The following is a 24,975-nucleotide window of genomic DNA, read 5'->3' as shown; positions in this document are numbered from 1 at the left end:
GGATGCGAGGAAAAGAAGGTAAACTGGTTGTGCCCACCAGTCAGGGGAAGAAGACTCTCCAGCCGGGAGATCTTCTCTGTCGTCGGGAAGTGGTGAGTCGGTTCCGCAGGGATCCACCGGTGGTGTCGTCGTAGCAGGTCGGCTCAGCTTCTCCCTCGTCGGTTTCTCAGGTCCTGTGGCGACTTCTGAAGTTCCAGTCCCAAAAGCCCTGCTTTTATGCAGCGCACCCCCATTCACTCAGCCTAGCTGTCAATCAAACATGCTAAATTGTGAGCCGGCCGGCTCACCACTTGGGCCAATCACACAAGAGTGTGACTTGAGTTACCAAGGTAACTCAGTCCAGGGTGCCTAAACCCCCTCCCACACCCCCTGTGGTACCCAGACAGAGTGGCATCACTTTTGGAGGCTTCTGTGGAGAAGCCTGCAAAAAAGTGGAACAAAGGGCTTTACTTGGGTTGGAGTCACAGAAGAGAACACAAACGCCATTTTAGAATAGAGTCCTGGCAAAAAATACCAACCGGCGAAATAATATTAAATAAATAAACCGGCGGTATGTTCGAGGCTATGAAAATTAAATAATTAAAGTTGGTAGCCTCGAATAATGGGAAAATCCCATAGAGATATATTTGTGGTCGAATATAAAAAGTAGTATCCACTGCCACCAACCAAAACTCGATCAGGGGGGACGGAGACGTGCCCCCTCGACTAACAGACTCCAGGGCAATCGAATTGCCCCGACCAGTACCTCCACAATATGATAGTTTGTACTGGTTTCTGTTCATAATTTGGGACTAGTAAAGCCAATGGTGACTTTACATGCCCTGGGAGACAGTAGTCAGTCCCAGGGTATGGAGTCTATGGCGGGGTGTCACTATGACACCCCTTTGTCACTGCACGGAGGGTGCTGTGTAACACACATAGTAAAAACACATGAGACCCTATGGAGTAAAGGACCCCATAGCCCATAAAACACATTAACAGTCAAAGGAACACCATAAATCAGGTCCAAGAGTGGGAGAAAAAGAGTCTCACTCTTGGCAGGAGAAAAAAAACAAACTCCAGAAATCCAGCAAAGCTGATGGGGGACTCATTAGGTTAGGAAATTCAGCCTAAACAGAGAATTCTCCCTAACACCAAAGAAAACACAAAAGTATAACACACACAAAATACATGAAAGAGTGGGGTGACAAAAAGCTATCACTCTTCCCAGGTAAAAAATAAAATCCTAGAAATCCAGCAAAGTTGCTGGGGGTCCCAAAAGGTAAGGGCAATTAGCACATTTGGAGAACTCTCCCCAACAACTTCCCTGAAGGAGAATGGCTTCATTTTATGTGAGTTAGTCTTGATTTTAGGGCAGGATATGAGATTAATGTGTTGGAGAGATTTTTGTGATGTTCCAGGATCCTGACCTGCAGGAGCTCAATTTTGTTTATTAAGGCTGTTTGCATACTGGTGCACCACGCTACGTCTTTAGTGATTTCTTAAGACTTGGTGGCTGGGATGGAGAGTTCTCTAGAGATGGTGAAGAGTTCTTTAGATTCGGAAGTGACGTTCTTGATTGTGTTGTTGTATGAAGAGGATTTGTAGGTTATTATGGCTTTTTTGTAGCTAGCATTAATGGATTTATACGCTGATAGCGTGGCGTCCTGTGGCGAGGCTTGGCAGTTTTTTAATGTTCTCCGTTTTTGTGTTCGGAGTTCCTTGAGTTCAGAAGTGAACCAGGTGTTGTTGTGTTGTGTACAGTTGTGGTCACCTACCCAATCGAGGGTGCAACCTTTGCAGTTTTAGGTGTGAGTTTTTTTTGCTGGAACCCAAGCTTGTGAAGGGCTTGGGCTAGGGCTTTGGCTCATTTGTACTTGGGATCGTTGAGGCCCCAGTTGAAGTCACCTAGGAGAAGAGTTTTTGAGGATTTTTTGAGGTTGTCACTTAGTAGATGCATGAGATTTTCCTGAAATTCGGCTAAGGGTCCTGGAGGGTGGAATACTAGGTGTATGGTGATAGTGGTGTTGGGTGAAGAGGATATCTTAACTGTGGGGCATTCAGTGTTTTCCCCTAGATGTGAGACGGTTTCTCTCATGGTTAAGGAGTCTTTTACTATGAGGGCTGCGCATCAATCTTTGGTTAGTGCTCTGTCTTTCCTGTAGATTGAGTGTCCTTGAGGGAGTGCTAGTGAGATGGCTGGTCCTGCAGCTTGATAGAGCCAGGACGCGGTGATGGCCAGTATGTCTAGGTTCAGGTTGGTTATGAGGTCAAAGATTTCATTGGCATGTGATGGGAGGGTTCTGGCATTAATGAGTGTGCATTGTAGGTGGGGGGTCCACTGGTCTGGACGCCTTTTTTGTTTATAGGGGGGGTGATGTCGGCAGTGATTGCGGTGTTACATTGTGTGGGTTGGTGCAAGATTTTGGTAGTGGCATTAGAGACTGTAGTTCTGGTGCTGGTGGGGAGCTTGTTGGGCTGTGTGAGGTGGGGTGAAGTTTTGAAGGAGGCAGGAGGCGCTTTGAACTGGGAGATGGGTGGGGGCTTGAGAGGGTTGGTCAGGTGGGCATTGCACAAGCGTAGCCTGAGGAGCTTGTTTCTGCTGTTTACTGGTCTGGGGTGTGGGGTGAATGTGGTGACAGATTTATTATGGTCAGTGTGAGTTTGTGGGGTGCTGTGGTGATCATGTGCTGGGTGGTGTATGGTGTGTTGGGTTGAGTCCGGAGGGATGGGAGAAATGGTGTGGGTGGGATGTATGGGAGATTTGATGGTGCAGTGGTCTCCATGTTGTGTGGCGTTCTAGTGTGAGAGGATGAGAGTGAGTGGTAGTGCGGCAAGGTCGTGAGCACAGAGGCGTGCAGAGAGGTGCTGTGTGTTGAGTGCATTGGCAATGACTAAGGGGGAGGTAGTGTATTGCTAGCTAGGTGGGGCGGGACGTGCAGAAAGTGGTTAGTTTAATACATTGACCATGATAAATTGGTTGACATGATAAGCAGGTACAGATACTAGCATGTTGAAGTGGGCATAGCCGAGCGTGGTATATAATTTAAAAACATTTTAGCAAATTTACAGTAGATTTGTTGGCATTAATCAATTTGGGTGGCCCATATTATTCTTGTTAAAAATGTGAGCAGGCTGTGAATAGTTTGGCAGTTGAAACTTAAGCAGCAGGGATGTTGCACCGGCAATGTAAATAAATGAGCAGTTTAGCAACAGAGCATTAGGGCAAGTAACGGCACAGTATAATTTGCATCAGTGTGACATGGTTCGGTTTGACAGGGTATTACTACTGTTACGGGAACGAGAAGATCATTTTACGCATTACTGTAGATACAATACAATGATAGCGTGTTCGTACATGGAATATCTGCACACTATGCATCTGATATTACCCCTTAAGAGATGGTGCAGCATAGGTGATGTTAAGTCCTGTGAGTGTTAGTGGGGATGAAACCTTTAGCTTTCAGTGCTTGGAGACATTGAGCCATGAGCATCCCACAGACCTTATGGCACAGGCAGGCCCTTTTGTTGGCCCTTCTCTGTGGAACTTCCTGATGCTGGCTTCCGTCTGACGGTCATCTCCGTCTCCGGATATGCAGGCGAGCAGCCAATCAGAGGCTGTGGATCTGGGGGCAGGTCTAGCCCTGCGTTTCAGTGCAATTTGAAAGGCAAGTGAAGATTTGCGCGATGCCCTGGATAATCAGTGTCCCGGGCTGCTGCGGTGTTCATCAATAGATAGTAGCAGCTGGTATCAGGGATCATGCAGATGTCATGCGGGGGGCCGCGGGAGGCTGAATATGGAGCGTCGAAGTGGGATGGGGTCCTACCCTTCGTGGGTGCTGAACCATGCAGGGGTGGAGTGCTCCGGCCCTGTCCTCAGCACTGCTTGCACTGGGAGTTGATGTTGATGTATGGTTGGAGTGTGCACCTTGGCCTTATGTCTGGTATACCTCTTGTACAGATGTCTGTGTTCATGTCCCAGACAGTGCTGTATTTGAGTCTATTCAAGCATGTGTCACATCAGCAGTGTTTGTGTAGCAATGTATGATGAGCAGCAGCATGTAACAACGTGCACATGGTTGATTTCATGTGTCTGAACTTGGCCATGTGATAGGTGTCACACATGGGTGCTTTTTGCAACATCATGGACATGCATGGTGCATATGTGCATGTGTCTGAAGAATGAGTGTGTGACTGGCCAACACTCCGGGATGGATTTCACTTGAGAATTATATTGTTTGTTTGACTCATGCTGCCAAATTCACCTCTAGTGCACTCTGACGTGATAGCTCCATGGCCTGCTTCATGACTGTCAGCTGATGTGTGTGAATTAGATGTGTATGCCCCATGATGCATGTGAGGTGAATGCACAATTTCGAGGTGCTGAGAGTGCCTTGTCCAAGGATGTGATTGTCTGTTGAGAATGCCAGACATGATTGTGCATGTGTCACAATTGCACTAACCTGTGTGTTGTGGACGGTAATGATGGTTGTGACCTTTGACAGTGCCACTCTTGTACTTTTGCTTTGTGCAAAACAGACATATGTTCAGTACCCTGATGTTTGTGTTCTATGTCTCCCTATCCACAGTGATGATGGAAGAAAAGGGCAGAGAAGGAGCAAGGCAGCAGGGATGCCTCCACCAGGCACGGACACAAGGCCAGTCATGCTCCAGGTAATTTCATCTTTGGGGAGCGAGGAGACTGGTGCTGCGTCAGAGACAACGGCCGCAGCTGCCGAGGGAGGCCCAAGAGGGTGAAGTTGGTTGAGGGACAGGTGAGGTAGCACAGGGGCAATCAGACATGGAAGACGGTGGGGAGACATCCAGGTCAGTAGAGGTGGAGGAGGAGGCCACATCAGCTCAGCCCATAGGGCCCCGTGGGGGTGATGACGGGTGTATGACTGGTGCAGGCCAGACTCAGGGGCCGGAGGCAGTGCGGGTTGCCATGGAGGAGCCTGTGCCTAATCGTGCCCCTGGGACTGCGACTGCATCAGTATTCGCCTGCGGGCATGCCTCAGGCCAGGCTCATATGCAGGTGACGGATGTTTCCACGCAAACGGAAACACCAATAGCTGCAGATGTCGCCATTCGGGACAGGGTGGAACCTGTGCTAGCTGGTATCACGAGCCGTACAGGCACCATTCGTGATGATGTTCATGCTTCCAATCAGGGGCTTGCACATTATCACAATGAGGTCTGGCATCTCCTGAACTGTCTAGTACATTTCCTGGTCTCTCAATCGGTGTATGAGCCGGCCACTTATGTGACCCCCCCCTTGTCCTCCTCCTATGTGTGCCAGTTGTCCTCCCTGCCATCTTCTGTCCCAGATACCACCAGGGCCCCCTGTATACATGTCCCAACCCCAGAGGCCACTCTGGTGGAGATTACATCCCTGCCAGAGTTGGGAGTCGAAGTTGGATCAGCTGAGGAGGTCAACACGCAGATCCAGCCGGCGGCAGAAGCTGTGACAATGGAGGAAGAGCAGGCACCAAGGAGCAGGGCATGTGCACGACAGCCTCGGGGGTTGTCATCATCCCAGAGGCTGTCCTTGAGGGGCAGCCACCAGCCCATTTGACAGCAGCAGGCTCGGAGTAGGAGGCTACAGGACTCGGGGCATTCAATCGGAGGGAGGCAGGTATCGGCCATCAGGCAGGAGGCAAACGTGGACCTTACACAAATGATGTCTTCCGTGTTGGAGCATTTGGGCCAGTAGATCGGGGCAGAGCGGCAGCGGTAATGGGAGGCAAGCCTCACCATGGTCAGGGCAGAGAATTCACCGCGTCGGGCAGAGAGGCGGGCTGAGGTCCTTGAGGACACTTGCAGGGAATTTGAGAGGAGCATGTTGGAATCCCTGCAAGCCCTCGAGGGGAAAGCGGAGTCCCGCCTAGGGTAAGTGGATGCAAATTTCGATGATGCCCTGGCTGAGACTATGAGGGAGCATGTTGAGGAGAATGACTTTCCCTCTGGCATTGTATATAGTTATTAAGTTGTAAGTTTCATTTTTTTAAATCATTTTTTTGGAGTGTGCTCCACTTTTTGTATATAGATATTTTTTGGTGTGTCATTTCATGGATTGTTTTTTCATGTTTTTGTTATGCATTGGGTACAATGGACCTCTTATTATACTTGTACATAGGTTGCATATTTTTGGATCCTTTTGCGTTCACCTTGATGGAATGGTTTTTATTTTGAGTCATTTAAGGTCACAAACCTCATTTTTGAGTTTGACATATATTTTTTGGTGTACTTGTTTTTTTTCATTTGGGCATGCTTATGTTTCGGTGATTTGTTGCACATTTTATTTATTTTCTGGAAATGATTGTGACTTTCATGCTGGATTTAATATGTGTTCTTATTTTTACTACAAGTGGTGTTTGGTCTTGGATTTTGTGCAAGTTTGACACTTCCTTACTCTGTTCTGTGTTCCTGATGATGACCAATGTTGTTTATGTGTGTGCACACAAGCATGCATGTGTCATGTTTGACATCCATTTGCATGGGCATGACCTGGTGTGCATGACCAGTAGATGGGTGTTAAGGTGGAGTTGGAGTGTGCACCATGTGGTGGTCTTTGATTTCACATGTGCAGCATAATTGTGTCTCAGCCCTCAGTGTTTTTGGGAGGGTGGTGGGTTGGGTGAGTGATGGGAGTGTGTAATTTTGAAATGTTTAGAACAGTATTTGCTTGATGAAGTGTAAGTGCCTTCACAATCATGTCTTTGTGCTAATTTAATTGTATCTCGTGTAGATCCTGCTTTGCTAATCCTATTTTTCTATTGCAATGGTTTGACACATGGACAGACCAATGCTGCAGTATATGTTGTTAAGTAACGGTAGGTTTACCATGTACACAATCATGGCTTGAGTCATTCCTTGGTGCTTGTGCTTTTGGTACTCCTCTGCCCTGATGACGTCCTGTGGAAATATGCTATGGTCAGCTGTGTATCCTCTGTTCTTGTCATAAGGTCACCTTGCATGCCACTTGCACACCGTCTCTGGCTCACAGGCATGCAAAATATTTGGACTATTTTTATCTGTGCCAACAGACACCTACCGACAGATTGCAACTCCAGATTTTTCACTTAGGGTTGGAATTGACACCAGCTGGCCAGATTGACTTTGTTGTCATTTTGGGTGTTTTCTTGAGATGTCCTTCACATGTGCAGAACTTCCACCTCCACAACCCCATTTCATCTATCAACACTTCCCAGGCAATGGCACTGTCTCAATGTCACCTACCCAGACACATTTCTAGTGTCCGTCTTCACTCAGTTCACCCTCCCGGGACTCTTTGGCCCTTGCACACTTGTGGACATGTGCATTGAGAATGACATGTGATTTGATTAGATGTCATGTCATGTCCTTCACACATGGGAGGGTCACTCATGTTTTTATGGGGTAATAGGTTCATGTGATGTGTGCTCATTGAGGCTCATGCCATGATACACCAGGAAAATGTCTCTTAATGTGACACAAATCGAGGGTGCTTTGAATTCTGTCACGGTATGTGTATTTGTACATGTGTATATTTTACATTACTTTGTCACATGGCATGCAAAGCCTCTCTTTGGCATACACTTTTGTGATGTGTTTGTTTGGATGTGGTTGCAGTCAGCAATTGCGTGTGATCAGCAGGGACACTGATGTGTGTGGGCCAGGTGTATGGCTTTTTGTTGTTTGCTGTATGTTTTGTGGACAGGAGGTTGAGGGTGATGGCAATACATGGCATGCAAGTTCACAGACACGCCATCTATGGAGTGTACGTGTATCACTATGTCAGCATCCGGCATGCAGGTGGTGTCCAGTATACGGGGCCTACCTACAGGTTGCCGTGATGGGTGATGGGGGTGTCCCATGACACAGGGTCTGCCTGCAGGTTGCCGTCATGGGTGATGGGGGTGTACCATGTGGCGGGGCCTGCCTGCAGGTTGGCGTCATGGGTGATGTGGGTGGGGTTGTCCCATGTGGTGCGGCCTGCCTGCAAGTTGCTGTCATGGGTGATGGGGTGTCCCTGACTGCGGGGTGTGGTCATGGGTGATGGTGGCTGGGGGTCCTGTGTGGTGTGGGCTGCCTGCGGGGTGTGGTCACGGGTGATGGGGGGATCACATGTGGTGTGGGCAGCCTGTGGGTTGTGGTCACGAGTGATGGGTGTCCCATGTGGTGCGGGCTGCCTGCGGGGTGTGGTCATGGGTGATGGGAGCTGGGGGAATTACTTTGAGGTGTGGGCTGCCTGTTGGGTGTGGTCATGGGTGATGGTGGGTCACATGATGTGGGCTGCCTGCGGGTTGTGGTCACAGGTGATAGGGGTACCATATGTTGCGGGCTGCCTGTGTGGTGTGGTCATGGGTGATGGGGGATACCATGCAGTGTGGGCTGCCTGTGTCTGTGTGGTGTGGTCACAGGTGATGGGGGTCCCATGTGGTGTGGGCTTCCTGTGGGGTGTGGTCAATGGTGATGGGGTTTGGGGGGTCCCTTGTGGTGTGGGCTGCCTGCAGGGTGTGGCCATGGGTGATGGGGGCTGGGGTGTGGCTGTCCCATAAGGAGGGATCTGCTTCCGGTGGATTTGTGCATGTATTGACGGGTGCTGCAGGTGTTTCCACGCGATTGGCATGGGGTGCATCCGGGGTACACGCAGATGTTTCCACACAATTGGCCTGGGGTGCGGACGGGGTACACACTGAGGGCCCACGCGATTTGGTAGGGTGCAGACGGGTTACACACTGAGTTTCCATGCAATTTGGCAGGATGCGGATGGGCTACGCGCCTATTTTCCACACAATTTGGCCAGGGTGTGTCCGGGATACGCGCAAGAGTTTCCTGTTGAGACTTGAGTGTCGTGTAGGCAGTAGAGGCCTCCGTCCCCAAATGCCGCACAGGGAGAACTTAAAGCAACTCCCTGTGCAGCCGTTGAGGTCACAGGCGAAGATGTTCAAATGTCCAAGTCCGGGAACGCGAACCTCTGGGACCCCACACTGCTGCAAGAAAATGCGGGTTAAGTACCAAGCAAGAAACAGTAACTACAGTATTAGAATAACCGGAAAAGGTCTTACCAATCAGGGTCAAGGAGGGGATGAGGAACCTAGTGGAGAGGTCCGGGACCCACGTGGACGGCAGTACCCCAAGAGGAGTAGGCTCAGTTGTTCGCCTGTCAGCAGGAGCTGTGGAGCTGTGGAACTGTGAGGCAAGGAGTTCAAAGAACCAGGGTGCAAAAGGGTGATCCAGGAGGCAGTCCAATAACAGTCCGTGGTCGAGAGCCGTGTATCACTGTGCAAACAAATCCGAAAGGGTAAATCCAAGAAGAGTCCAGTAGAGCAGGCCAGGTCGATTCCGTGAGTGATCCAAAGATGATTCAAAGTCCGTAGCGCCAAACAGAATGCAGAGCACAGCTGAGAAGCAACGAACACCCAGGTTTCCGGGTTTATGTACTCGCGCTTCTGGTCACGTGATGCGTGGCATGGTCACGTGATCGGGCAAGAGCATCACGTGACCTCACAGTCCCGCGATGCGGAAGCTCAGGGTTAGCCCTTCGCGATCCTATGCGCCAAGGCAATTGCCAATGTAGAAACGGCCGTAGTCTGACAGCCGTCCTATTACGGACCAGGCGTGGGTGTGCCCGCAAGACGTGTTTGAGTCCACGTGAGTCCCGGGGAAGGGGGGAAGTGAGAGAAGGGCGGGACTGGGGATGAGGGAGTGCCCTGGGGACCGCATGATGAGGGATCGTGACAGAACCCCCTCCCAAAGGCCCACGACCCCGTGGGCAGGAAGGGTGATCCCGGTGGAAGCGAGCCACCAACCGGGGAGCGTGGACATCAATAGCAGGAACCCAAGAACGCTCCTCCGGACCATAACCGACCCAATCAACCAGGTATTGCAAGCGCCCCCTGCAGACCCGGGAGCCCAGAACGGAGGAAACCTCATACTCGTCCGGGGAAGCCAAGGACACCGGGGCAGCAGAGGCGCGCAAGCGGGACGGGGCCGGACACGGTTTGAGAAGGGAGACATGAAATACAGGGTGTACCCTCCAAGAACCCGGGAGAACCAGTCGGTATGTGACAGGGTTGATAACCCGGGAAACCACATAGGGACCCACAAAACGTGGCAACAACTTCCTACAACCCACTAGCCTCAAGTGACGAGTGGAAAGCCATACCCGGGAACCCACCGAGAAAGACGGAGCCAACAGCCGTTTCTTATCTGCCTGGACCTTCATGGAAGACTGAGCCTCACGGAGATGTAAAGCTGTCTGGTCGTGGATAGAGGACAAATCCCTAAGACAGGCGCTGGCGGCCGGATTGGTGGAGGCCGCAAGGTCAGGGATCGGTAATGTGCGGGGATGTTGGCCATAGAGAACATAGAAGGGGGAGAACCCAGTGGATGCATGAACCGCATTGTTATAAGCGAATTCAGCGTGTCGGAGGGCACGCAACCAAGAGCACTGTTGTTGCAAGATCAGACAGCGGAGATATTGTTCCATTGTTTGATTAGTCCTTTCGGTCTGACCATCCGTCTCCGGGTGGTAGGCCGAAGAGAACCGGACATCGATACCCAACAACCCAGTTAGAGCGCGCCAGAAGCGAGAAGTGAATTGCGATCCCCGGTCAGATATAAGGACAGAGGGTAACCCAAAAAGACAAAAGACGGTATCAAAGAACAGGGTGGCCAGGATGGAAGCAGAGGGGATACCCTTGCAGGGGATGAAGCGTGCCATCTTTGAGAAGGAATCCACCACCACCCAAATAGTGTCGTAACCCTGTACCCGAGGGAGTTCCGTGACAAAATCCATGGTTACCGTATGCCATGGTTTCGGGGGCACTGGTAAAGGGAGAAGCAGGCCTAACGGGCGACCCCTACGGGTTTTGCATTGTGTACAAATGGTGCATGTATTGACGTAACAATCCACGTCCCTCTTCATGCCCGGCCACCAACACCAACGCTTCAGGAGGGATAACGTACGGCGTTGGCCAGGATGACCATTCACAGGGGCATCGTGCGACCATTCCATTGCCATGTTGCGTGTGTCGGCAGTGGGCAAGAATAGGCGGTTCAGCACAAACGGGAGGCCATCCTGGAACACCGGATCCCACTCAGATAGTTGGTCGGGATGTAAGGACACCCACTTGCGTACTGCGTCCACTAAGGGCATCGAGGGAGTACATAGACAAACGACCTTAGTGTCGTCCAACATTGTGTTAGGGTATACGGGAAGAGAGACCCCCCCGGGAGAGCGGGACAGCGCATCGGCCTTGCCGTGTGCGGAACCAGCCCGATGCCGAATTTGGAAATTGCTGCGAAGAAAAGGTGCCACCTCACCTGACGGCTGTTAAGGCACTTCAGGGAAGCCAAGTCCTGCAGGTTCTGGTGATCAGTAAACACCGTGACTCGATACTTGGCGCCCAAGAGATGGTGTCGCCACACGCGGAAAGCGTCCATAACCGCCAACAACTCCTTCTCGGTCACGGTGTAGTGTGACTCGGGGGTGGTAAACTTGCGGGAATGAAATGCAACAGGGTGCAGACGACCCGTGGCCTGACAAGCTTGGGATAAGACAGCACCAAGAGCGAAGGAGGAGGCGTCAGCTTCCACGATAAAAGGGAGTTCAGAGTCGGGATGCTGAAGAACAGGGGCTGTGGTGAAAGCAGTCTTCAGTGAATCAAAGGCCTTCTGTTGTGTATCAGACCAAAGGAAGGGAACTCTAGGACTGGTTAATGCAGTGAGGGGAGACACGATAGAAGAAAACCCAGAGATGAATCTCCTGTAGAAATTCGCAAAACCCAAAAAGGACTGAAGGGCTTTCAGGTTCGCAGGAATAGGCCAGTCCAAAACCGCTTTAACCTTGGAGTGGTTCATGGACAACCCCCCGGGAGTGATACAGAACCCGAGGAAATCAACATTACCAACGTGGAACAGGCACTTTTCCGGTTTGGCATATAGTGAGTGTTTCTGTAAGCGTGTTAATACCTCACGAACGTGTCGCACATGCTCTTCCAGGGATTGAGAAAAGATTAAGATGTCATCGAGGTAAACCACGACGTAAACATCTAAGATATCACTCAGGATATCATTCATAAACCTCTGGAAGGTCGCCGGGGCATTACACAGCCCAAAGGGCATGACTGTATATTCGTATAGGCCGTACCGGGTACAGAAAGCGGTTTTCCATTCGTCCCCGGAACGGACGCGGACCAGGTTGTAGGCTCCGCGGAGGTCCAGTTTTGTAAAAATGGTAGCGTGTGTGAGTCGGTCCAGCAAGGGCGTGATGAGGGGAATAGGGTACCGATCTTTCCTCGTGATAGCGTTCAGGCGTCTATAATCAACACATGGGCGTAGATCGCCTTCCTTTTTCGGCACAAAAAAGATAGGGCTGGCTGCAGGCGAGGTGGATGGTCGTATGTGCCCTAAGCTCAAGGACTTCCTAATGTACTCCTTGAGAGTCGTTTCCTCGGATGGCGAGAGGGAATAGATCCGCCCCGTGGGAACCACTGTATCAGGGAGTAGATCGATGGGGCAATCGTACGGGCGATGTGGAGGCAGTGTTTCAGAGGAGCCACGATCAAAGACAGCTGCGAAATCTTGATAGACCTGGGGAACGTCTAGTGCCACTAACCCAACTACGTGTTCTGATGGTGTATCTTGCGGATCCTGTACTGTAAGATGAGCTATAGCCTGGGCAGGATTGTCGCTGTGTGCGTCTGTGGGAAGACAGAAATGCTGGCAGACAGCCGACTCAAAATGAACCAAACCCAATTTCCAATCAATGAGGGGGTTATGTTCCTGAAGCCAAGGGATTCCCAGGATGAGCCCAAACTGTGGCGTGGTGATAAGGTCAAAACTAATGGTCTCCCTATGTCTGGATTGTATTGTTAATAGCAAAGGGGCTGTTTGTTGTTTGACTGGGCCCGAAATCAAGGACGAGCCATCTACAGCCTGTACCAGTTCAGGCCTGGTCTTGGTCAAGAGGGGCAGGTTTAACAAACGGGCCAAGGAAATGTCGATAAAGTTTCCCGTGGCCCCAGAGTCAATTATCAGAGTAACAGGATGAGAAACGGACGCTGTGGGCTGTAGAGTGGCTTGTACATGAATGGGCCGGATACGCCCGAAAGAGGGTGTAGGGTTCGGGGTGTCTGTGGTATAGCTCGATCCCGTCCCCGGTACTACGATCGAGCTATCTGAAAACCCTGTGGCTTGTTTTTGGGACGACGTGGGCATTCCTTAACAAAATGACCTAGGGTGCCGCAGTAGTAGCAAGCGTTATCCGCCCTCCTACGTTCCCTTTCTAAAGGAGATATCGGACTCCTGACCCCCCCGATCTGCATGGGTTCTTGGGAGGAGTCAGAAGAAGGAACTGTCATGGGAGAAGTGGAGGAGTGAGTGAAACCTGCTTCCGCTCTTCTTTCGGACCTACGTGCGTCCACCTGGAGTGACAAGTTTGTTTGTTTGTTTGTTTATTTATTTATATTGCGCACCAGACCCTTAGGTTACCGGGCGCAGCAACAAGTATATGCGAAGCTTACAATGTTACAATGTTATATAAATGAATTTACAATATTACGCCATATTACACAAATTACTAGAATGTACAGATAAAGAGTTGCCGTATTTACATGAATGTACAGTTAACAATATACATGATTAGCAGTAATAAACATAAAGGTTGATGTCGCGTCGGGGTGCATTAGGTAGGACTACGCTTGTGAGTGTTCGGGTGTTAAGTCATTGTTGGCGATAATGTGTTTGATAAGGTTCCTTCTGAAATGGGGGAAGGGTTGGTCAGCTCTAAGGTTAGGTGGCAGGGCGTTCCACAGGTTAGCAGCTTTCACAGGGAAGCAAACGCCACCAATTTTGGCAAGTCTGAATCTAGGTACTGCCAAACAATTGGAGTTGGCGAGTCTCATGGGTCTATTGGAAGTTTTTCTTTTTATTTTGTCCATCAAGTAGCTAGGAGCAGCATTATTTAAGGCCTTATGGGTTAATGAGATCATTTTTAGCTGGATTTTATTCTCAGTAGAAAGCCATTTATGATGCCGCCTAGTCGAGGAGATATGCTCCCTCTTTCTTATTCCTAATGCAGCTCTGAGAGCATTATTTTGTAGAGTTTGAAGTCTTAGGGTAGTGGCTTTATTGGCGCTACTGTATAGGGCATTACAGTAATCAAGTCGGGAAAGAATTAAGGCTCTAGCCAGGATTAGGCAGCTGGTATTGGACAGGAAGGGCTTGCCTGCTCTGATCAATTTACAGGTGTAAGCAGTGGTGGAGGCTAAGGAGTTTACCTGTTTAGTGAAGGACAGGGTAGAGTCGAGATAAAAACCAAGTGTTTTTACTTCCCTCGAGACTTTAATGACATTTCCGTCTATGCTGAAGGCTGAGTAATCTGGGCCCAATTTGTTAATATTGGCTTGTGTGCCCAGAATGATCAACTCTGTCTTATCATCATTCAGGCAAAGACCGTGAGTGGCCATCCATGCCTGAATGATGAGATACACTCTATTCACCAACTCCCCATCCTCACTGTGATCCCCAGAAAGTGGGAAGAGAATCTGTGTATCATCTGCATAGTTAGTGTAGGTGATACCGAGATTGTCCAAATCATCGAACAGAGGTTTGGTGAATATATTGTAAAGGGTCGGAGAGACGCAGGATCCCTGAGGGACACCACAAGTAATGGGTATAGGGTCAGCTGCTGCCGAAGGGGAAAAGACTCTCATAGTTCTCTCACTCAGAAAGGATTCTATCCAACTGATAGCTTGGGTGGAGAAGTGAGCGGCAACGTCCAGGTGTTTGCAGAGGACTTTGTGGTCCACAAGATCAAACGCAGCTGAGAGATCTAGTAGGAGGAGGAGGGCTGTCTTACCCTGATCTCTCAGTTCGTCTATTTGGGCCTTTAAGTCAATCAGGGCTGTTTCCGTTCCGTGTAGTGGGCGGAAGCCAGATTGTCTAGATCCTAGTAGTTTGTGCAGTTCAAGGTAGTTTTGAATCTGTATATAGGCCACTTTGTCCAGGATCTTTAGCAGAAACGGAACTGTGGTGATTGGACGGTAATTGGTGGGGATGAGAGGATCTAAAGTTTGCTTTTTAAGCAACGGGAGCACCCAGGATTGTTTTAGGTTAGCTGGGATGATACCTGTGGAGAAGGATGCATTGACAAGTTTGGAGATAAATGGTGATAGGTCTCTGGCAGCGTCTTTTATTAGCTGTGCTGGGCAGATGTCACCTTTGCAGTTGGATGGTTTGAGGGTGAGGATGATTTTTTCAATCTCGAGTGTGGAAGTTTTGGTGAAGGAGAATTTGGTATGTTGAGGCATGTGGATCGCCTTAGGTGGTGACAGTGTAGGGAGTTTAAGCGAGTCTTTTTTAAGTTGAATTTTGTTTTGGAGGGTAGTAATTTTATTAGTTAGAGCATATTGGATGTCAGAACACCAGGTCTGATCTTTAGTGCAGGTGTCTGGTATGGCAATAGGTGACTCAAGTTCCTTTAGGATGGAGAAGAGTTCCTTCATGCTAGATTTGGAGTTGGCGATGCGATCGTTGTATGAGTTTTTCTTAGCCAGACAGACTGCGTTTTTGTATTGACGGGAGATAGATATTAGGTTAGCCTTGTTCTCAGCAGTTGCACATATTTTCCAGTTGGATTCATATTTTCTCTTGGTGAGACGTAAAGCCTTGAGTTCGGGCGTGAACCATTTATTTAGATGGGCTTTGGATTTACTTGTACGCATTTTAAGTGGGGCAATTTTGTCCAGAGTATCAGTCATAATTTTGTTATACTCGTGAACTAAAGTGCCGGGGTCTAAATTGTCAGGCAAGGCGTTTAAGGTTGGAAGAATAGCGGGTATGACATTATCTATTGTCATATTCTTTTTGTTTCTTGTGGGGCATGAGGGTGCCATGGGGACGACTGTAGAGGATGGTTGGGAGGTTAGGAGGTCAAAGGACACTAATGAGTGGTCAGACCATGATAAAGCTGAGATAGAGGAGATGACTGTAGTACAGTTAGAGTCAGCGACCCAGTCTAATATTCTACCTTTCGTATGGGTAGGGTTGTTGACTTTTTGGGAGAACCCTAGAGAGTTAATAGCTTGGGAAATAGTCGCGGCATGCACATCTGTTTTGTCATTGAATCCTAAGTTAAAATCCCCTAATAACAACAATTGAGAGGTAGTTTTAGCATTGAAGGTTAGTAACTTGTGTAGATCCTCTTCGAAGGTCCCAAGTGGGCCTGGAGGTCTATAGATTAGGTGAATAGTTAGGGATTGATTATTATTTATAAGGAGTTTAGCAGTGAGGGCTTCACAGGATTGTAGCGTTAGTGCAGGGGCTAGTCTTAGTGAGAGGCTTGATTTAGAGATAATGGCAATTCCGCCTCCGCGGGTGCCCTCTCGGTCTTGTCTACATATAGTGTAGCCGTCAGGTATGGCTAGCATGAGTGAAGGGCCTGCTGCCTGGTGTAGCCAAGTTTCAGTTATAGCAATGAAGTCCAGGTTATTCTCAGTGATTAGATCAGCTATCTCAAGGGCATGTGCAACTAGTGACCTGGCATTGAGAAGTGCTCCTTTATAGGAATGTTCCTTAGTTTCCTCTTTGGTATGTGTAGGATTAGGAGTGTTTTTCGCGCTGGATTTTGTCTTGGGCACAGATATTTGGGTAAGCGTTGAAGCTCGGGTGTGGTTAGAAGCGTAGCCTGTATTGCCAATTTGATGTTTCATTTCAGATTTTGTAGGAAGGAGGAGTCGTCTAGGTGTCTCATGGAGTTTGTTAAGTCTAGCGCGTAGTTTGCTATTTCTATCGTGGGTGGAGCTAGGCTTGGAAGTGTAAACTAGTGGTTCTAACAGAGTTTGGTGTTTAGAGTCAGTGTAGGCATGAGTGTTAGTAATAATATCTGGTGATATATGTGATAGAGGTGCATGTGAGTATAGTGGGGTTTCTGTGTAGCTGCTTAGCTTGCTAGTAGCAGGAAGTGTAGCAATAGCCATGATGCAGTAGAAGCTAAGTAGGCTGGACATTGTGCGTGACTGGTACTTAGTTTGGTGGGTAAGTGGTTTACAATACAATGGTCTCTGGGCGACCATAAGGCACTACACAATATCACAGTGGTCTCTGGGTGACCATAAGGCACTACACAATATCACAGTGGTCTCTGGGTGACCATAAGGCACTACACAATGTCACAGTGGTCACTGGGCGACCATAAGGCACTACACAATATCACAGTGGTCACTGGGCGACCATAAGGCACTACACAATATCACAGTGGTCTCTAGGTGACCATAAGGCACTACACAATATCACAGTGGTCACTGGGCGACCATAAGGCACTACATAATATCACAGTGGTCTCTGGGTGACCATAAGGCACTACACAATATCACAGTGGTCTCTGGGTGACCATAAGGCACTACACAGTATCACAGTGGTCTCTGGGTGACCATAAGGCACTACACAGTATCACAGTGGCCTCTGGGTGACCATAAGGCACTACACAGTATCACAGTGGTCTCTGGGTGACCATAAGGCACTACACAGTATCACAGTGGTCTCAAGGTGACCATAAGGCACTTCACAGTATCACAATGGTCTCTAGGTGACCGTGGTGCCGGTGCTATTATCAAGTGACAGCATATTGCAAAGCAGGGCAAGAGTATGGTTGGTTGGCTATAGATTGTGCATTGAAATATTTTTGTTGCGGTTCAAGAGCACAACGGTGCATGTGGGACCTTGGACGTAGCAATGTTGGGAGGTGCTAGATCAGGGCTCTAGCTCGAAGGTCGGGAATGGAATGTGGAGGATGGGGCAGTATGCTTACCCTGTAGGTGGACGGCAAAGGGTCCTGGCTCTGGCTCGACGGTGTAGACAGGTTGAGGACAGGCACAGTGCCTTTGTGGGTGCCCTCGTTGATTGAAAAAAGAGTACGTTTTTCATTGTCCAGGTGGTAGTCTATCGGTTAGAGAATGGATAAATTGTGCAGGGGGGGTGGCCACGCCGCGCTCCCATGCGCGTAACAGGCGCAGGAACAGGCCTTTGTATGGCCTTAGTGCTGGCCGCCGGCGAATCCGCCTGCCGGCGGAACCAGCTGGAGTAATCGAGGCTCAGCCTCGGTTTCGCGCCGCGACGCGCCCGGCATGGGCAGGTCAGGCGCTGTATGGGACAGGGTCAGGCAGGCTCTGTCCGTGTGCCCGCTGGAGCCTGGATCCTCTGCTGGGCTGGGGGGGCTCCTGCCCTCACCCCTCGGCGAAGGGAGATGGAATGGTGGGATCTGGGGCGCAGGAAGTCAACCAGATCTTGGAATGCAGTGGGTAATGAGGGTACTACTGATAAGGCGTCCTTCATAGGGTTACTGAGGCCCCTATAGAAGACGACTGCTTTCTTGCCCTCTGGCCAAGAGGTTTCAGCGGATAGCTGGTTAAAACGGGTTATGTATTCAATGAGAGAACCCCTACCCTGGCACAAATCCAGAAGTTCCAGATCTCGAGATTGGGCCTTGTGTCTAGTATCAAAAACCCTGGACATCTCGGTGACGAGGAGATCGAAATCATATAAGGCCGGGTTATCGTTCTCCAATAAGGGGTTGGCCCATGCAGCGGCAATCCCAGCCAAATGGGAAAGGGTAAATGCCGCTTTCGTGGTGGAATCTGGAAAAGCCTGAGGCCGGCACAGGAAATGCAACTTGCATTGGTTTAGGAAGGTCCTAAATTTCTTGGGATCCCCGTGGTATCTCTCAGGGGCCGCCAATGGGAATGGAGTAGGTAGCATCATGGGAACGGGATTCTGGTGAAGAATCGGAGGTGGAACAATCGGAGGTGGAACAAGTCGAGAAACAGAGGGTGTGTCTCCGAATTCTACATCTGGGGGTAAAGGGTGTCTGACACTTTGTATGTGGTCGAGACGTTGATGGATAGCCGTGTTGGCTGCTGCCATATCGGCTCGTAGCACTGTAATGGCTTGGACTATAGCAGACATGGGGTCTTCAGCGTTCCCCTCCACTGCCTACACGACAATAGGCTTCTCAGTCTGTTGAGACTTGAGTGTCGTGTAGGCAGTAGAGGCCTCCGTCCCCAAATGCCGCACAGGGAGAACTTAAAGCAACTCCCTGTGCAGCCGTTGAGGTCACAGGCGAAGATGTTCAAATGTCCAAGTCCGGGAACGCGAACCTCTGGGACCCCACACTGCTGCAAGAAAATGCGGGTTAAGTACCAAGCAAGAAACAGTAACTACAGTATTAGAATAACCGGAAAAGGTCTTACCAATCAGGGTCAAGGAGGGGATGAGGAACCTAGTGGAGAGGTCCGGGACCCACGTGGACGGCAGTACCCCAAGAGGAGTAGGCTCAGTTGTTCGCCTGTCAGCAGGAGCTGTGGAGCTGTGGAACTGTGAGGCAAGGAGTTCAAAGAACCAGGGTGCAAAAGGGTGATCCAGGAGGCAGTCCAATAACAGTCCGTGGTCGAGAGCCGTGTATCACTGTGCAAACAAATCCGAAAGGGTAAATCCAAGAAGAGTCCAGTAGAGCAGGCCAGGTCGATTCCGTGAGTGATCCAAAGATGATTCAAAGTCCGTAGCGCCAAACAGAATGCAGAGCACAGCTGAGAAGCAACGAACACCCAGGTTTCCGGGTTTATGTACTCGCGCTTCTGGTCACGTGATGCGTGGCATGGTCACGTGATCGGGCAAGAGCATCACGTGACCTCACAGTCCCGCGATGCAGAAGCTCAGGGTTAGCCCTTCGCGATCCTATGCGCCAAGGCAATTGCCAATGTAGAAACGGCCGTAGTCTGACAGCCGTCCTATTACGGACCAGGCGCGGGTGTGCCCGCAAGACGTGTTTGAGTCCATGTGAGTCCCGGGGAAGGGGGGAAGTGAGAGAAGGGCGGGACTGGGGATGAGGGAGTGCCCTGGGGACCGCATGATGAGGGATCGTGACATTTCCACACGATTTGGCTGGGGTGGATTTAGCCTTTTTCTTTTGTTATTTAAATAAACGTGATTGTGAGAATGCCACCAGTGACTTTGTCTCCTTCTTCTGACCTATCACAGTGCCCAGATGGAAATGAATATTGATATGTAATGAGTCGCTGGACCCTGCTTCAACAATTTTTATAACAGCATTTAGCTTAATGTTTATCCTGATTTACAGTACCCAGTTTATGCCTCCTTTATGGCTTTTTATCGCTGCAATGTAAAAGCTAGGAAAATTACTTTATGTACACATTCAGTTGCCCAGGTCTAATGGAAACAGATAATCTCAAAATACTCTGAAAACAAGTGCCAGTCCTGATCTCCCATTTTTCTTTGAATATGGCAATGTTCCACAAAATGATGTTAAGAGCTTAGGAGTAGGAACCTATGCTACATCCTATGTTGCCCAGTGGTGCATAGCAGTGATCCCCCATTGGATCTAGCCTATGTTGTGGGAGCATTTGAGCTAAACCAAAACTATCTAAAGTCCTATGATAGACAGGGCCTGCTTGATGCTAACATTTGCAGTACTTCCCTTGCCTTACTCATTTGGGGAAAGTCCTAGATTGTGGTGACTAATGAGAAAAGCTGATCCTCACTGGGGAGTTCCCGGACAATATTAATTCTCAAACAAAGCAGTAATGTAGCTATACCTAAAGGTATGACTACAGAAAGGCATGTGCTACATCTGTCCACGGAAAACAAATTTGACTTGAGCATGGACATGTTGACCAGTGCTAAGAGCTGTCATTGCTGTCACATCACACTAAGCAGCTTTTCCTTCCCCTAATCACCAAAAGAGGTCCCAGTGTAATTCAACGCCTCAGCAGGTGTATGCAGTTTGACAGCAAACAATTGTGTTCATGCAAGAGTTACAGTGCAAATGCCACAGGGAAGTTAATATCTGGGAGAAGGGGGAGGAGGTACATGCACAGTGACTACAGTTTCATAGTTTGCATTTTGTGGTGGGTGCAGCAATGGATCGAATGTCCTTCCTGTCTTACAAATTGTCAAGAGGATCCATGTCCCTTGCTTTGGGCATGCCCTTATTACGCTTGCCCCTGGTGCTATAAGCAGTTGTTAGACTGTGAAAAAAATTGTCACTGTGGCCCATAAGATCAGCTCCCGTGGCATATGTGCTTACAAAACATGAAATGTACTTTAGCAACTGCAGATTTTCCACAAGTTGCCACTGGACAACCTTAATATCACAGTGGCCACCCATTGCAGCTCAATGTTAGGCATGTTGGGAAGGATATGTGAGCAGTGCAAGGAATCCCAGATTAATGCAACCATCGCAAGAGATCTGTAAATGACACATTTTTAATACTGTATCAGTGGTAGCTCCTCTCTAATATCTGCTTCACTATATCATATGTGGCTTCCATCTATCGGCCACCTGGTCAGATCTCCGCCTTCCTCTCTGAATGGGTAGAACTCGCCTCTTCCCTCCTGGTCTCAACCACTAAACTCCTCCTTCTTGGAGACTTCAACACCCACCTGGATGTTTCCTGTTCTTCCACTGGACTCTTTCTTGAACTCTGCCACTCTCTCTCACTCTCTATTCTCCCCTGTGACCCGACTCACTCTGCAGGGCACACCCTGGATGCTCTGATCTCCTCAGTTCTCCCCGTTTCTATCCTCCTCACGACTCCTCCTGGAGAGATCAAATTCTCCTTCCTCCCATCTCGCCCTCGCTACCCCTCAGGCTAAGCATACACAGCATTGCCACCTACCTTCTCGGTTATCTGACCCATGAAGCGTGTGTGAGCAGAGGCTTTTGCCACCACTTTCTCACCCTCCCTCCCTTTTTGGCTGACTCTCACCCTGACACAGCCCTTTCCATGCCCCACTCTGCTATATCTGACACTCTTGATGTACTAGCCCCTGTCATGAGGATCCTCTTGAAACCCAAAGCCAAGTGCAACTCGTGGTACGATTCAGACCTTGTCACCCTTAAACACAAGTGAAGGGGGGCTGAGAGGAAATGGTGGGCTTCCTGCACATACTCAGAAAAACTGGCCTGCTCCAAAGGCAATACAGGCTCTCTTTCCGAACCAAGAAAAGAGCCCACATCCAAGCCCGTTTCTCCGCAGCATCTAACAACTCGGCAGAACTTTTAAAAATATGCATGGAACTGGCCAATCCTGCTGAAGTCTCTACCTTTCCTATCCCCTCCCAGGCGCTCTGCACAATCCTGGCCTCCCATTTAATCTCTAAAACTCAGGACATCCTCGTTCTTCATCTAACCCCTCCCTCTACTCCCTGCTCTCCCTCTGGCCCTTCTGTGTCCACCTCTCCTCCCTCCTTCTCTGCCTTTGCCCAGTTGTCCGCAGATTTTGTTTCTAGAAAAGTCTGATCTATGAAAATCTCAAAACAGGGTCACCCCTGTTCCTCCAAAACCATCAAGGGCCACATTGACACCCTGGCTCCTGCTCTGACTGATTTCTGCAACCCCTCCTTTGCCATTGGAGTTTTCCCCTACCCCCTGAAGCACTCCCTTGTGCACCCACTTCTTAGGAAACCCTCTGCTGACCATTCCTGCCCAGCTAAATATCATCCAATCTCCATCACTCACTTCCTTGGAAAACTCCTGGAAAAGCTGGCCATGAAGACCTTCTCTCCAACCTCGACTCCAACACCCCCTGTGTCCTCATCTTACTTGATCTTTCTTCTGCTTTTGACATGGTCAACCATGCCATCCCGCTTAATCGTCTCTCTGATAACCTGGGTATCACCGAGCAGGCCCTGGCTTGGCTTAACTCCTTCTTCACCTATCAACCCTCCCAGGTCCCACTTGGGTCCATCCTCTCCTCTATCTCTATCTCTACCTGTGTTGTTCCCAGGGGTCTAACCTCTCTCTCTGCACTTTCAGCCAGTACCTGGCACTTCTTGCACAACATATTGCTGCTCTCTGCCCCAACTTTCAGTGCTATACGGATGACACCCAACTCATTTTCAGGCTCCCTTCCACCACTTCTTCTTCCTCTATCATCTCTGGCTGTCTTTTTTCTATGCAGGAGTGGAGTGCCGCCAATGATCTCTGCCTTAATCCCAGATTCTCCTCATCTGCACACCTGCTCCCAACTTTCCTGTCACTCTCTGGCTGGCCTCCCTTGGACCCCATCCAGCTCCCACCTGTGATGCTAAAAACCTTGGGGTTATCTGCGACTCCACACTTTCCTTATCTCCTCACATCTCTGACATCTCTAGGAAGTCACACTACCAGCTGCACCTCCTCAGAGGAATTCTTCATTTTCTCACCTTCCTCAGAAGCTCACTATCTCCAAAGCTCTGGTTCTCTTTAGACTGGACTACTGCAACAGACTCTTTCTCCATCTGCCTTGTATGGGAGAATTGGTCCAAGAGACCCCCCTCCCCTGCATCCTCTACCCCCGGTGAAGTCCATGGTTCGTCAAGGGTTCCCCCTGCCACCAGGGCCCAGGTGGTGGGTGGGCCACTGGCTGAAGACATTGACCAAACCTGCTGAATTTAGCTAGGCCCTGGAAACCATTTTGTGAAATAAAGATGGTTTGAGCCCTGTGCACCGCAGCGCGGCCCCCACCCTTGGAGAGTTTCAATTATCCCTGTGGCCGCAGCTCTCTGGCAGATCCGCTGAGAGCCCGTTCCCATGAACAGAAGGACATGAGCTAGTGTTAGATACCAACACTGTAACATTTCACCTTCCGCAGTGTATCGCTGTTTCCAGTATGACCCGGCCAGCAGGGCCGTGGTGGAAAAGAACTGTAAAATGGTCCCCTGACAAAAGCAGAGTCGCCAAATACTAATGAGCAAACCACCTGTGATGAAACTTTTCTCTCCACGACCTCTCTGACTAAAAACCTGTAACCTCCATGAAGATGGCAGAATGTGTGCTTATATGATATTCGGGATGAAGCGCCCACATCCCTGTAGCTATGCGCAAATAGTAAAAGTGTCCCAGGTTTTTTTTCATGTTTTGTGTTTCATCAAGAAGACTGCACCCCAATGTCCCATGCCAAAACTGAACTAATGCTGCTAGAGTGCAAGGGAAGACGAATGCAACCTTATTGGGAGCTCACGTAAGGGGTGCATGAAAATGCACCATATGTATGTCCAAGCTCACCATGTGTCACTGCCGTCAGTCATATTGGCGGGTTGTTCCTGTGCGCTCCACCAACCTTACTACTACCTCACTTACCGCGCATGTATAGAAATGTAATAAAATGTTGTGGTTGTTAAATACTTAACATATAGGTAACGCAGTTGAAATGGCCATGTAAAAGGCACTAACAATGTAAAAAACATAAACTTTGAAAAGACTCAACAAGTATTGTATATTATATGAATGTTTATGCCTCTTCCACTTAAATCTGCAACACACAAGGACAATACCTTTGTGAGCACATGCAAGGCCATTCCCCCTTCCTCCCAGTGAAGCCTGCCAGACGAAAAAGCAGAGGCCTTTGCTGCTCTGCTCCACCTCCCCCAATTCGGCTGGAGCCGCTTCAAACATTCACATTCCCCCGCAGCACCCAAGGCCACGGCCTGCCACCTGAATTATTTACAACGCAACAGTAAACCCTGGCCTTAAAACACAGATCCAAAGGTGCCCTTTCTTAGGCTCCACGACCCATCGGCTCACCTTAGGTTAATGGCCCCTGTAAAATTAGGACACCCAATATTATGGCAACACTACAGGAACACATCCATAATGACTTCTAACGAGACATGATAACGCGGACCGCCTGTCCCATGCCCTGAGACCCAACCTCGCGACCTATGATACCCGGTCAACAGGACGATGGTAACCATGTATTGATGTATCGCCAAAAGACCCCACTCTAGGTGCATTCCTCCTCTGTTGCATTAACCTGTAGAATAACCTATTGGAAGATTTACCAGGGAAGATAATATTGCAATGTTGAATGACTGCGGTGTGCGTGGCCCTAGAGCAGAAAGCCAGAAAAGACATTCATCACTGACACTGGTCACCGCTGGCACAACAACACCCTCCGAATGAGCCCAGCTGACCTGCCAGGCCCAGCCCAACCCACGAGGGTAACCAGTGAC

Source organism: Ambystoma mexicanum, chromosome 5p (genome assembly GCF_040938575.1).
Source record: "Ambystoma mexicanum isolate Mex_15411 chromosome 5p, UKY_AmexF1_1, whole genome shotgun sequence".
NCBI lineage: Eukaryota > Metazoa > Chordata > Amphibia > Caudata > Ambystomatidae > Ambystoma > Ambystoma mexicanum.
Note: the sequence above shows the minus strand (reverse complement) of the source record.